This window comes from Nanorana parkeri, unplaced genomic scaffold (assembly GCF_000935625.1).
Source record: "Nanorana parkeri isolate BGI_ZX_2015 unplaced genomic scaffold, ASM93562v1 scaffold905, whole genome shotgun sequence".
NCBI lineage: Eukaryota > Metazoa > Chordata > Amphibia > Anura > Dicroglossidae > Nanorana > Nanorana parkeri.
The window spans coordinates 118,341-133,987 of record NW_017307173.1 but is presented as its reverse complement, the minus strand read 5'-3'; the positions used below and the strand labels follow the sequence as shown (position 1 = coordinate 133,987).

The 15,647-nt window shown below is 42.6% G+C and overlaps 1 protein-coding gene across 1 annotated transcript in view; it reads left to right on the top strand.

Annotated features, from left to right (window-relative positions):
- SKAP1 (src kinase associated phosphoprotein 1) overlaps positions 1–15,647 on the top strand; it is a 311,263-nt gene that overhangs the window by 288,388 nt on the left and 7,228 nt on the right. The window lies entirely within an intron of this gene.

Below are 15,647 nucleotides of genomic sequence, written 5' to 3'. Positions count from 1 at the left end.
CGCTGGACGCAGGGCTTAGTGACTCGCTGGACGCAGGGCTTAGTGACTCGCTGGACGCAGGGCTTAGTGACGCGCTGGACACAGGACCCACCTGAGAGTGGCCCTGCAGAGCCCACCATAGATGCTGCACAGCCCATTGGAGACTGTCTATGGTGGGCTCTGAAAGGGTCTTAGGTGGGCTGGTCAGGGCTGCATCCCTCCCCTCCCTCCTTTCCTTCCTTCCTAGCTCCTCTTACCTGCACACATGGCCTCGTCTGCCGCCGGACCGGCCAGAAGTGACATCATGTCACTAACGTGATGTCACTTCCAGCCAGTCCGACATCAGGCGAGCAGCGTCGCTGATGGGGTTCTAGCTTGTCTCAAAGCCGCTGGAATGGCAATACTGGGGCCCTGCGCTGCTAGGGCCAGGCCTCCGCCTCCTCGCCCTTCACCGTCGGCCAATAGTCATGTAAGGGACCCTGGCGGGTCCCAGGCTACCCGGGCCCCTTACATGAGTATCGGCGGTTCCCCCCTGATGGCTGCTCTGCACAGGTCCTTCCCCTCTGTTCTTATGATCAATACATACTATTGCTTCCTAACAAAAATGAGGCATGCTGGAAGTAGGAGGGATTTGCCAGTGTCCAATCCCCTGAAGGTAGCTGCAATAATCCTATGTACCTGAATACTGTGTCCTTTAATGTACTCCCAAAAAAGATTTTACAGGTAAGACAAAAATCCTAGTATGATATGTATTCCTATACCATGTATACAGTATCTAAAGATGGTGACATAGCAAGTAATAATAAGAGAATTTGGAACATGCAGGTTTATTCAGTAAGACATCACAAAAAGCAGCAACACTTGGCATCCAAAAAGATTTAACATAATTGTAGTAAGATAAGTTGAGATGATTTTTGGGTAGTTGATATAAGTTATCAAACTTTATGCACAATACTCTTTTGCACTGCCTTATTCAATAAGCGTGCAAATGTTAAGCAGTTATGACCATAGCTGTCTTATTGAAGCTTACATTTATAAAACAGTGCTAATTTTACAGTTTCTTGTTTTGTAAGTAAAATTTGATATTTTGTGTAGTTTCTGGTGTAGAATTTGCAGGAAGATACACAGAAAACCTACCTACATTTCTTGTAAAATTTGTTTAGTGGAATTCAGTGTGTACCTCATTATTTTAGCTCCCAACTGTCTCACATTTGGAGGGACTGCTGCTCTCTGTGAACCAAATCCCTCTGTCCCTTTTTCCTCCTCAGTCGCTGTTTTTCCTCTGATGTATAGACCTTTTTTTAAAAACCTCTACAATTTAAGTATCAAAATTTAGGTCCAGCCAAAAATGTTTTAGTTGTATAGAGTGGGAAAGGATTACAACTTCTGTCAGGTTTTTACTGCTTTGTGAGGCTCCCCTTAGTTTCTATCTATCAACAATGGTTGCCCTAGGCAGGAAGTATGGGAAAAGTATGGGAACATCTGCAACACATACAAAGACAGCAATAAAAACTGACTGAGAAGGGTGTTGGAAATGTACCCTCAATATCTGTCTGGTGAAACCATTGTTACAGTTGGTCAGGGGAATCTCTCTAATGGACCCCAGAATAACAATACAAATCTGCCATGAGTTCTAATTCTTCTCCATTGTAACCAAAACTAAATAAAACAATTGTGAATGGATATACAGTTTCATTCTTTTTGGGCCATGTAACTTGGGGTGTAGCAGGGCTGCGTTATTTGTCCACAATGGTGTCCATGTTTCTTATCTCATAATGTTGTGGAGCATGCAGTATTCCTTCAAATTCTTTGACAAGTTTTTTTTTTCACTTTCACATCTTCCCCTTAATGGTCTACAGAATGGGTGAATTCATATATAATCCACAAAGGGAGATTTAAGACAAGAAGCAGACATTGGAAAGTGTAACCCTTAAAGTAAAAACTTTGTGTTTTACCTCACCGTTAATACATAGTGCCTAAAATACTAGATTGTCCATGTAGTTTTACTCAATAGCTGTTATTTTAAAAGGGTGGATTCGTTGTTATGATTTATGGCACATGAGCTGAAATGCTTGTCTTGTGCAAAAAAAACTGTAAGGTAATTTGATTTAACAGTCCCATTACCAGAAACATTTCCAGTTAAGACTAAATTTATGACTTTTAATGGTAGTCAGCTGGCCACTGTGTGTAATATTTAGGAAAATTATGAGCTACCACCATTTTGCTCTGAGTAGTAAATAGGTATATACAGGATGGATGTCTTAGTAGATGAAAGCCAGAGATTCTTGCTGTAGATAATTTGTACACGTATTGTTATTGTGGGCATGAGGGACTACCTCATATCAGTACTATTGAATATATTACATGTGTCTGGATGAGCTTGGAGCCTGGTGAGAAGCTGGCTGTGCGAGTAGTATTTGAGAATTACAATTTGGAGCTGCACACTGAAGATACTCCACTTACCAGACTGATTTAATGAGGCAAAATGCAGTAATCGATTGAATAAAGCCTCTCTTAAATAAACCAACATGTCATTTGTTTGGGGGCTCTTTAATAGTGCAGGCTTACATATCTGAGTTTAGAGTGTGTTGTTGTCCCAGTATATGATCACAGATGCTGCTGCAGGCTGAGGTGGTAGTAGACCTTTTTAGATGCCCAGTGATCGGGTCTTCCCAACGTTCTTCTGCATCAGCTAATAGACAAAAAAAAAGAAGAGGCCTATCATTTATGAAAGTTTCAAGCGAAGCTGAAACTTTGCCTGTGAAAAATGACCACTTTGTTTCAGTGCTCACAGAATGTTATTAAAATGCTAATTTAAAAGAAAAAAAAGAGTTAAATATCTAGCAGTGGCGCAGTCTAATTGCAAGCATAATGAGCTCTGGAGTGCCCCTGACACACAGAACATAAACAGCTAGTAAACAGATCATTAGTACTCACATTCATTTATTGTGCCGACCTTAACATGACCCCGGAGCGGGGAGGGTGAGAAGCAGGTGGATCTGACTGTGACACCCCTCTAGGGGATGCAGGAAATGAAGCTAGAAGCTGTTACCATAGATACACGTGTGCAGATGAGGTAACACGCCAACAGGCTGCAGCCCTGGCTGGCGGCTCCTATCTGTCACCCTCTCCATGTTAGGATTAAATTATTCCCAGATAAAGGAATGCAGACCCTCCAAGAAAAAGGGAGGGATGGGGGGTCCGATCAGACTGTACAATGTCACCTTGTGGAGGGTGGCAGAAAGTAGAAGATGCCTCCTGTCAGTGCCCCAGCCGGTGCCATGAGATGGAAGGCAGCACAGTATCTATCCCCTGTAGCAGCAGATCGCGCAGCAAAGCTAATTAACAAAAAATACAAATTACGACACCCTTCACTTCCACCCATCTGGTAACGAGAAAGCTTAATCAGGAACTGTGTGCGCTCGGCAGCGGTTCTGCAAAGGGCCAAGAAGACGAGACTTGGATATTTCTCTAATAAATAGAAATTATCCACGTCTCCTGTCCCCCTCCCTGTGCACTTTCCATGAACCTGTGATACACCAGCAATAGCCCTTCCAGCACGAGGCTGATGTGATTTAGGAGAATATTAAAGGCAATGTGGAGATTGGAGGCGCCTCTCTCTCAGGGAGAGCTGCAGAAATGCGAAGCACAGATGGGTTGAGCAGATTAAACGTTTCCTTCACATTGTTTCCAAATTGTGCTGCGGTGCCTCAGGGAGTGAGTGCGGTCAGAGCGGTGCACACTTTATGGAGTCACTATTAATGCTTGCTTTTCATAGGCCCATCGTATTAGCAGCGGGTTAGGGTCAGAACTAGACGAAGTGTCCATTTATCCCCCCCCATCTTTTCTTTTTCAAAGCTTTCTCTACTTCAGCATTGCACATATAATGATATTATTGCACATTGGGCTGATGAGGAGCCATTCATTATGTATACACACGCCGGCCATTGACAAATATGCATGACCTAGGTGCTCATAAAATTCTTATTCATGTGGTATTCTTACTGCAGCGTACAGGCAGATCAACACCAGTTTTTTGATCAGAGTTTAGGGTAAGTGAATTCAAGTAGAAAAATCACATTTTAATTATTTTCTAGGTTGATCGCTGCCTCTGTTTTGCCATATGTTAGCCAATGTAGATCATTTTATCATTGCTGGGGAAAATAGGTTTATTGGTTTTATTGTTTAGCAGGCCCCACATAGTAGTCCGTCAAAGATGAAGTGCAGAGCTTGTGAAACCCCCAAAGGTTTTTTGCTTAAATGCATATTTAATTTTGGGGTGGTCTTGGGATGTATTTGTGCCAGCTGACTGCATTTTGGTCCTGCAGAGTATGTGTGACAAGGCCATAATTCCCTGTCACTGTCATGACAGCATCTCACTTACCCGCCGTATTATCAGAAAGCTTGGGAGAGATGGATCACTGTCATCACATAGTGAGAGAACAGGCAGGGGCTGCATATTGTAATTTATTCATTCCCAAACAATAATGTATAACAGACAGGCACTAATACTGGCAATAAGCAATCATAAGCCAATAACTGTGATTGATTAGACGCACAGGGCATACATCAAGCTCTCAATGATCTGATGCCGCAGACAGATTTACGTCCATCTTGCCTCTGAGCCATCCTCCTGCATCTGGGTGTTCATCAAGCATCCTGGTGCCTAAGAGATGTTTCTGTTGAAGAACTTGTCAGGCTTTCGCATTAAATAATGCATCCATGGAGTTGTGTTGGCCTTAACATGGTGCCCGCTATAGGTTACCCTTCCGAGACGATGAAAAGAGCTTCATGCTCTGGGAAGCGTGAGCAGCCAGGATCCTGAGCACAGCACATTCCAGACTGGCTGTGCCAGCACACTCTTCCTTTTAATAGTTTAATAAAAATTAGCATAATTAACAAACATCTGTATAATCCAGAGTGGTGCAATTTGGCAGAGGGAACGGGAGTTTAGCTGTTATTGCTGAGAGTTTAATGTTCTTTTAATTCTTTTTGGCACGCTGTAGTGAGAGAAATGTTTGGTGCTGATGGTTGTGTGCCGGATTTAATTAGTATGAATCTTTTGATTGTGTGTGATTCGGAGGCCCTGAGTGGCTCAGGCAGTAGGGCTGGTTTTTATGACACCTTCCTGTCCTGGTGCTGGCAGGCAGGAAACTGGGAGCTGACATTGCAGAGAGGATGCTAGAAGTTTTGTGCCGCTAGCCAGGAGCATTTGAGGGTTAACCTTCCGCTCACATAATAAGAGACTTGCAGGTCCCTATTCACTTGTTTAATTAGCTACTAGAACAGTCTTTCAGTCCTTTCATAATTAACCCGTCTGACTGCAGGATCCGGAGCTCATTTAACCTTTGTCATACTACTGACCTTGCTTTCAAACCCAGACCTTTTTTAGATTACCGGCCTTCATTCTGACTATTTACATATTTCGTGATTCTATAAACCACAGAAGAGCTACCGTATGTAGGATAACATAAATGCTGAAATACCTACGTGTCCTGGAGAAAAAATATTGCCCCTTGCTTCATTTAGTGCTGCTCACTTGCCATATTTAGCTACTAAGAGGAAGATATTAGTGTTCACATTGGATGGCCTTCCTCTTCAAGTATCATATAACCAAATGTGTACTCCACATATGTGGGCAACATTGGATGGAACATCAAGTGGCATATTCTGCAGGAAAAGTAATTTGGTAATTCTGTTACCAGCTATGTGTCTATTCCTGCAAGGATTGTAATATTTGAGTAATTACTTTTTTCGAGGTGAGTCACACATTAGGTGATTTATTCTGGAATTCAGAAAAACAATTTAAGGATAGCTTCAGCTTTTTTTTTCTATACATGTTACCAAGCCTTCCAAATATAACCTACTGCTCCTGCCTTTCCTTCCCTATGCTTTAAGAACAGGCAAACATGCCTGTTCTTGGCTCAGGCCAGTGTAAACATTGACTTAAAAGTACTACTAAAGGCTGTTTTAAAAAAAAAACTTAATGCATTCTCTCAAAAAACAAGCAGGACATTTCCTAACGCCCCTCCCAGAAACACACACACTTACCTGCAGCCGCTCCTCTCTTCCACCCGACTGGGAAGTTCCCCAAACCTCCTGGTTGTGGGGGAGGGTATTGAGAGCAGAGGAGCTATAGGTACTTCTGTGTGATTCAAGCTGTGACTGCAAGGGTGGGGGCGTGGCCAGCCACATGCTGTGGGTGTCTCTATTGACGCACAAAGCTAGGTGCGGCCACAGCCGTGATCATGCACGTATCAGTAGTTGGCTAGGTAATGGAGGCACCCGTACAGGCAGGGTGGGGCTTGCGGTCTGGATACCACTTGAAAACGTGGGGGGAAAAAGGAATAAAAGAACATTTTTTTTTTTTTTATGTAGAATATTTCTTTAATTTTTTTTCTCTAATAAATACATACACAGTATACACATATAAACATTATTATTAGGAAACCACCATATGATGTTCCACAAATATTAAAACCATTCATCCCTTTAAGAGTCTCCACTAAAGCAAAGCAAAAAAAGAAAATATTTTATAGTAAGTATAGTAGTATAATAAGTCTAGCCCCCATAACTAAGAAATTTAGGCGGGCAAAAAAAGAAAACAAATGTTTAATGTCCCTTTAAGCTGGCCACACACCAGTAAAATGCACTTGAAAATCAATGGAGATCATAAATTGCTAGAAGCAGGCACCCCCTGCATTATTTCAGGTAAGGCCTGCCCATTGCTCTGTAAAGGTGCCCATACACCTTACAATTATCTGCAGATTTTCTGTGGTCAGATGGAAAAAGTGCAACAGATTGGCCCCTGGTGGAGATTACTCCATCCACACAGTTAAGTGTAGATGGAGGAATCTGTTGCACCTTTTCCATCTGACCACAGAAAATCTGCAGATAATTGTAAGGTGCATGGCCAGCTTTGCACTTGTAATCCAGCAAGGAGAGCAATGAGTAGCACAGTAGTATCATCACTAAATCTCACTCCAAATCTGGAGAACCTAGTAGTCAAAGGCTTGCAGTGCCTTAGAATGTCACATTACAGACATGCAACTATGAGACCAAAGGCACACAAGTGCCTAGGTACAGGAAGTACACATTTGTTTTCAGGAGGAATTCAAGACAAAAGGCATATTTTTATGGTACTATGGCAAAATGTACATTTCTGGGTGTTGTAATGCTCTGGACTACAAATGCCAGAGACATAAAGCTTATCTCAAGGATGAGCCCAGCTGTAAAGCTTGGCAAAACTTGAATTTCTATTTGTTGTCTGTTCTTGCAGTAAATCTCATGGAAACTGAACCAGTAGCATTTAAAAGTACTTTACTTGGTGAAAATGCTGCGTGTACAAACTTGGTTACAGGAAAAACAAATACATAAACAAGATACAGGCTGCTACAAACAAACATTCACATGCACCCACTACACTATCCTTCTAGTACATGTATGATTTCTAGGAGGGGAAACACTAAAATATGTACTTATGCTCAGGCTGCAGGCTCCACAAATTCCGTGATGAACAGGACTTCTTGGCCTAGGAAAATGGCTTCTCATTGCAGTCTCTGCTAAATCCTTTGTCTTAGAGTGATGTCCTGGTCTTGAAGCAAGTTCCCCCTTTTGTGAAAGTCCCCTCGTGAAACCCTCGTTTTGAAGTGTTCTCGTACTGTCCCCCCTCCTGTGAAGCCCTCTTCTTGTGAAGTGCCTCTCGTCTTCTTCCCCTCCTGTACTTGCTTTTTTATTGAGAGAAACTGGCCTCCCACTTGGGAGCGCCGCCCCTTTCACTTTTAGGAAAATGAAATACCATGCATTTCACTTCCCCACCTCTAGGTGGCAGCGTTGTATCATAAATTGCGGTCAGTAGTCCAGATTTGATTTCAATCTTGACCAACCTAGGTGTGACTGTTTACGCAAGACTTCCCCATATCACCATCCCATTGTGATACGAATAATGGGGAAACAATACAGGACAGCCACACCATTGTGAAAAGACCAGTTTGGTCTGTTTAGAAGGCACCTTCCATTGTGTGGAACCAGCTCTCTGTCAATAAACAAACAAAACCTACGTTTCTATTGCAAATATATGTGTGTCTGAAAAAGTCCAATAAGATATATCGCAACACAGTGTTCTCTAAAAATCACCAAATCTTCCCTTTTTAGGTTTAGGTCCACTTTAACTATATTTCTGTGTGTTCACCTCCCTGCCAGCCCCCCGCTGCTTAAAGTAACACTAAACTCAGGAGTTAAATCTTAAACATGTATACATTAACTATTAAAAACAATGTAGCTTTTTTGTGTATCACTCGGCTGTAGATCCTCAAAAACATTTCTCTGAATTAGTGCTGACACTGTCCTTCCTTCTGGAGGGAGGCTACTTTTGTTCCCCATGGTCCCTGTGTGTGTTGTAAAGTAGCCACCGCTCCAAGCTCACTCCTGTGATGGACTATAATGGAAAGTTTAGCTAGCTAATTTGTATTGAGATTGTGGTCCATACCGGGAGCAGTGACTACTTTACAACACACACAGGGACCTTGGGTAACAAGAGTAGCCCCCCTCCAGAAGGAAGGATAGTGTCATCACCAATTCAGAGATGATTTGAGGGTCTACAGCCGAATGATACACAAATAAGATATATTTTTATTAATAGTTCAAGTACCTAAATGCATTTTTAAGATTTAACTCCTGAGATTAGTGTCACTTTAAATAAAATTACCTGTGAAAAAAAACGTTAAAAATGAAGATTTAACGAAAAAAGATAAAAAATACTCACCTTGGTCCCCACTTCTGGAAGGCATAGGTGATGTCGCCAGGTCTTACCCCTGCTTCCTGGGAAAGCTGGGCGCTCAGAATCTCAGCCCACTGCAGGACTTCATTCTTGCAGGATTTTGAGTGGTTAGGATGAAGAGTTGAATGAATGCATTTCTGCCTAGAAATGATTGATGGCTCCTGGACCTGAAGACACTGAGCCAGTGGGCTACTGCATTTTTCAAATCAACCTTAAAATGTTACTGCCTTATTAAAGAGGACCTGGAAGCTGTGCTCAAAAGAAGACAAGCATGAGAGCAAAGGACTAGTCACCAGTATTGCCTGTAGTCTCTTTGCAGCTGATCTTTTCCCCAGGACTGTACCTACAGCAAATGTTATTTAACCAAAACGTCTAGTCCACATATATGCCGAACATTGGAAGGAACAAATAGCAAAACATCCTGAAGGCATTGTGGTACTTCTGTTACAAGCTATGGGTCTATCCCAGCAAGGACTTTAACATTTGAGTATTTCTTTTTTTTTCACACATGTGGCCAACACTGAAGGAAGCCCAGAGCAGTATTCTCTTCAGGCAATGTTAGAATTACAGCATTTCTGTTACAATTCTGTATTCATCAGGGAAAAGTATTGCTTTATGCTAGCATTTTTATATTTCGCACACTCTGCAGCCACTTAAATATTAGACATGTGCGATTCGTTTCGTTCCGAATCGAAATTCGGACGAATTTTCGGAAATTCGGATGTATCCGAATTCCGAAATACAGATATAACGGATGCAAACGAATCCGAATTTCCGTTTCCGAAATTCGGTAGCGGTAGTTTGTTCGAACGTTCGTTTCTTATTCGGTTCGTTCGTAGAAGAAAAACATGTTTTCCCCTCAAATGTCACTTTGCTGCAAACGAATGAATGAAACGAATAGATAACGAAACGAACGTGCGAACGAACTACCGCTAACGAATTTCCAAATCCGAATTGACTTTCACACACGAATCCCAAAAAACGAAATAACACAAATCCGAATTTAAAACGAAATGAAACTAAACAAATTTTTTGGCAGTGCACATGTCTATTAATTATGTACACCTGCTTGTTGGTTCAAATAGCCAAACAGTAAATCATGTGACAGTAGCTAAATACAAAAAGTATGCAGGCTTCTAGGATGTTGCAGGATCTAGTTGCTTGACCATGGGATAATGACTGGTGACAGATGTGGTGGTTCTCAAATTCCTGACCGTGTGAGATTTTTACACTAGAGTATCGAGATTATTTTTTTAGAAAATAATGCAAGAGGTACATAATGAGTTTGGTGGGCTGCTGCAGCAAAATCTGATTTCTTGTATATGAGATGTGGCTTTTTATTTTCCTTAACTTCATCTAGATCTGCCTCCAGATGGAAAGTAAGTCTCCGTGTCTGGCTAAAAACTATTCACTTTGAGAACTCAGTCCCAGCCTCCCTATCTCCCAGTGTAGATTAGAAGCAGGCGCAGGTGGCATCATCAAAAGTCATATCTTGCAGAGAAAGCACTGGGCCTGTAAAGATGTTCCAGTTAATGGCTTTTAGAGTATAAAAAGTAAAGCAGCATCATTACAGATTTGAATGAAATCATTTAACTATTTATGAGCCAGTATCCTCTACAGTTATCCTACACAAGGCAGCTGTCACTTTTTTGAGTAACCAATATTACATAAGTATAGTGATAGTGTAAATATTAAGACAAATAAATGCAAATCTAGACATAAAATTGATTCTATTGTATTCCTAATGGCTTTTATTTACATTCAGAGATTAAAGACCCTATCACAATGTACAGTACTAAGGTGTTTGTGGCATGGGCTTTATTGCTACTTTGGACAGGGTAGATTGAAAGAAAATATTCTCCTGCTAGAAATTTGTTAGAACCAGTGCCTCTAAATAAATCCATCTACCAAACCCACTCTTTTAGTGGGAAAATCCTCATCTGAGTTTTGGGAGTGATGCCAGATAGGAGAGTTAATTGTTGGCATGACTTTGTAAACTAAACGGGTTAGTCCTGAACTCTTTGCTTTCACTACCTCTTCTCTTTCCTCTTCCAGGTGTGATCTTCTGCTTTCTTATCTCTACCCCTGCTATTTGTAATCTGCTACCACTGTTCTCCTCTATCTACAATCTGGTCCTGTGAGTTGTATTCTTGTTCCGCTCTGCCCTGCAGCCTGTCCACAAACTTGTCTTATTTATATGGCTCACTCGCCATCAGTGGCGACTCTAGGAACAATATATAGGGGGGGCACATAAGATACCACAGTCAAAACTGGGGGGGCACTAATAATTTTCACCACTAAATCATACCTGTCACTGTCATTAAAATGGGTCTGTCATCCACACCGCACATTACTATGTTTTGTTGCTGTAGAGCTTTGCGATTCACATGATCCAGGCACAGTGTGAAGGATGGAGTTCCCCAGACTTAAAGGGTTATTAAAACCTGACCTTTTTTGCATATATCTACTCCTAGCAAGCAGTAGATATATGCAGAACGATTAAAAAAAAAAAAAAACTTTTGCAAAGGGTTAATACCTATCCTGTGTCTCCACGGCGCGCTCCTGTCCGAACATCTGAAAATTTCTTGGGCGACCGCAAAAGATCTTGGGGCGGGCACATGCGCAGTTCAGATGTTCGGCCGGGAGATGAGGAGAGACACAAGGTAAGTTAATGGAGAATTGTGCACCCGCACAGACTCCGTGGGACATCAGAGAAGAGGAGGACAGAGGAGTCAGCGCTGGATCGGAGACCCGCACCAGCGCTGGAGGGACAGCTGAAAACTACAGGAAAGAAGAAGATGATCGGATTAAGAGGCATCATTTAAAGCCTAACACTAACATTGGGAGAGTGGAAAAATTATCCTTTAATATCACTTTTCCTGACTACAGTGCACCCAGTGGCAAACCTAAGGGACAGAGGGCCTGGCTTCCTAATTGGCCCTTTTAAGCTAATTATGAGTAAAGAAAAAGGGCTGGTTCACACCTACATGTCCCGCGAACATGCATTTGCCGCGCTGCTCCATTAATTCAGTGGTCATATCGCGTGGCATCTAGAAGATATGTTGTCCGCACACCATTCTGCTTCGGAATGTCTTTCTTATTTGTATTCCTTTAGCATGACATGTGCATGCTAAAGGAATACACATTTGCATTCACATGTCATGCTAAAGGAATACAAATAAAAAGGACATTCCGAAGCAGAATGGTGTGCGGACAACATATCTTCTAGATCGTACATTGTGGCGCCATCCACCAGTTGCTCCAGCACTCGCTGAATTTTGGGGTACATCGGTACGGTGTGCGAAGGGAATATTACCACGCTATCTGCGTGGCAAACACAGCAAAATGGCTCCTCTACTATTATGAAAAAACGGACGGACGGCAGACTCACATTAGCGGGTTGCCGTTAAAGCCTGTTTGATATACATACGATCGGCGGCTCTATAGCCTGCCAATTGTATGTATGTGCTGTCTTTGCGCGACCCCCTCCCCCACCTCCTGACCCCTCACCTTCAATCCCGGGCTCCGCTAGTCCATCTGCGGCTCGGGAGGGCGTCAGGAGGTAAGTTGGGAGGGAGTTCAGCATCTTCCTCCTTGCTGATCTCCCTCAGAGGTTTGAATGCAGAAGTGATGTGTATTATATCACTTCTCAGTGGCGACTCTAGGAACAATATATAGGGGGGGCACATAAGATACCACAGTCAAAACTGGGGGGGCACTAATAATTTTCACCACTAAATCATACCTGTCACTGTCATTAAAATGGGTCTGTCATCCACACCGCACATTACTATGTTTTGTTGCTGTAGAGCTTTGCGATTCACATGATCCAGGCACAGTGTGAAGGATGGAGTTCCCCAGACTTAAAGGGTTATTAAAACCTGACCTTTTTTGCATATATCTACTCCTAGCAAGCAGTAGATATATGCAGAACGATTAAAAAAAAAAAAACTTTTGCAAAGGGTTAATACCTATCCTGTGTCTCCACGGCGCGCTCCTGTCCGAACATCTGAAAATTTCTTGGGCGACCGCAAAAGATCTTGGGGCGGGCACATGCGCAGTTCAGATGTTCGGCCGGGAGATGAGGAGAGACACAAGGTAAGTTAATGGAGAATTGTGCACCCGCACAGACTCCGTGGGACATCAGAGAAGAGGAGGACAGAGGAGTCAGCGCTGGATCGGAGACCCGCACCAGCGCTGGAGGGACAGCTGAAAACTACAGGAAAGAAGAAGATGATCGGATTAAGAGGCATCATTTAAAGCCTAACACTAACATTGGGAGAGTGGAAAAATTATCCTTTAATATCACTTTTCCTGACTACAGTGCACCCAGTGGCAAACCTAAGGGACAGAGGGCCTGGCTTCCTAATTGGCCCTTTTAAGCTAATTATGAGTAAAGAAAAAGGGCTGGTTCACACCTACATGTCCCGCGAACATGCATTTGCCGCGCTGCTCCATTAATTCAGTGGTCATATCGCGTGGCATCTAGAAGATATGTTGTCCGCACACCATTCTGCTTCGGAATGTCTTTCTTATTTGTATTCCTTTAGCATGACATGTGCATGCTAAAGGAATACACATTTGCATTCACATGTCATGCTAAAGGAATACAAATAAAAAGGACATTCCGAAGCAGAATGGTGTGCGGACAACATATCTTCTAGATCGTACATTGTGGCGCCATCCACCAGTTGCTCCAGCACTCGCTGAATTTTGGGGTACATCGGTACGGTGTGCGAAGGGAATATTACCACGCTATCTGCGTGGCAAACACAGCAAAATGGCTCCTCTACTATTATGAAAAAACGGACGGACGGCAGACTCACATTAGCGGGTTGCCGTTAAAGCCTGTTTGATATACATACGATCGGCGGCTCTATAGCCTGCCAATTGTATGTATGTGCTGTCTTTGCGCGACCCCCTCCCCCACCTCCTGACCCCTCACCTTCAATCCCGGGCTCCGCTAGTCCATCTGCGGCTCGGGAGGGCGTCAGGAGGTAAGTTGGGAGGGAGTTCAGCATCTTCCTCCTTGCTGATCTCCCTCAGAGGTTTGAATGCAGAAGTGATGTGTATTATATCACTTCGGCATTCACCCGACAGTCATCTGGCTGCTATAGCCAGACAGAAGAAGCTGATGGAGCAGATCTCTGCTGCATCAGCTTCTTTTGGGGTCCCCAGGTGACAGGGGTCTTAGAGACCCCTAATGTCTCCATAAGGAGGACCTGTCAGTGTACCTGTGCTATCACATAGGGATATTGTTATCCCTATGTGATAGCAATAACACCTGATCCAGATGGCAAAGCACCTGGTCCAGATGGCTTGCACCCACGTGTCCTCAAAGAATTGAGCTGTGTAATTTCAAAGCCATTGTATCTAATTTTTAGAGACTCTCGAATGACTAGCTTGGTACCGATGGATTGGCGCAAAGCCAATGTGGTGCCTATATTTAAAAAGGGATCAAAGTCTTTACCAAGTAATTACAGACCTGTAAGTTTAACCTCAATAGTTGGCAAGATACTTGAAAGTTTGATCAAGGGTCACATGCAATTGTTTCTGCTTGAAAATAATCTACAATAAGAAAGTTCTATAAATAACAACAAATGAAAAAATATCAGCAGGAACATTGCCTATGCAATGTTTGTACATATTTATTAATATGCAAGAATGGCAACATGTATAAAATACCTGCATTTGCTCACAAGCAATAAATTAGACAAAGGTATGGCTGTGGATATAATATACTTGGACTGCAAAAGCGTTTGACACAGTTCCCCACATGAGGCTAATGTATAAGTTAAGGTCAGTAGGTATCAAGCATTCCATCTGTAATTGGGTAGAAAACCGGCCTTAAGACCGTATTCAGAGAGTGGTGATCAATGATTCGTACTCTGAATGGTCTGAGGTTGTTAGTGGTGTCCCCCAAGGTTCAGTGTTGGGCCCCTTATTGTTTAATCTATTTATAAATGACATAGAATTGGGGATTAAAAGTACTATTTCTGTGTTTGCAGGTGACACCAAGTTATGTAGTGGAATACAGTCCTTACAGGATGTCTCCAACATACAAGCAGATCGGAATGCACTGTATGATTGGGCATCTATTAGGCAAATGAGGTTTAATGCTGAGAAATGTAAAGTTCTGCACTTGGGGACTAAAAACCTGCATGTGTCATACATTCTAGGGGGAGTATGTTTGGGGGAGTCAATGATGGAGAAAGATCTGGGTGTTCTGGTAGATCATAGACTCAATAACAGCATGCAATGTCAAGCTGCAGTTTCTAAAGCAAGCAAAATACTTTCTTGTATTAAGAGGGGTCTAGACTCCAGAGATAGAGACATCATCCTGCCCCTGTACAAAGCATTAGTAAGACCTCATCTGGAATATGCAGTTCTGGGCACCAGTTTACAAAAAGGATATTGTGGAACTGGAGAAAGTGCAGCGAAGGGCGACCGAACTCATAAGAGGCATGAAGGAGCTCAGCTATGAGGAACGATTAGCTGACCTGAATTTGTTCTCTCTGGAGAAGAGGCAATCGCAAGGGGGGACATGATCACAATGTATAAATACATAAATGGTCAATATAAAGAGCTTGGTGCCAAATTATTCACGTTAAGGTCATTGCAAAGGACAAGGGTGCACTCTTTGCGTCTGGAGGAAAAGAGGTTTAACCTTTGCATAAGGAAAGGATTCTTCACAGTTAGAGCTCTGAAAATGTGGAATAGACTCCCCCAGGAGCTCGGTTAATTGTTTAAAAAAATATCTGGATGTATTCCTAAATGCACAGAATATTACTGGATATTGAGTTATTATAGGTATATTAGGCATCAGAGATTGTTGATCCAGGGAATATCCGATTGCCTTATGGGATCAGGAAGGAATTTTTTTCCCCTG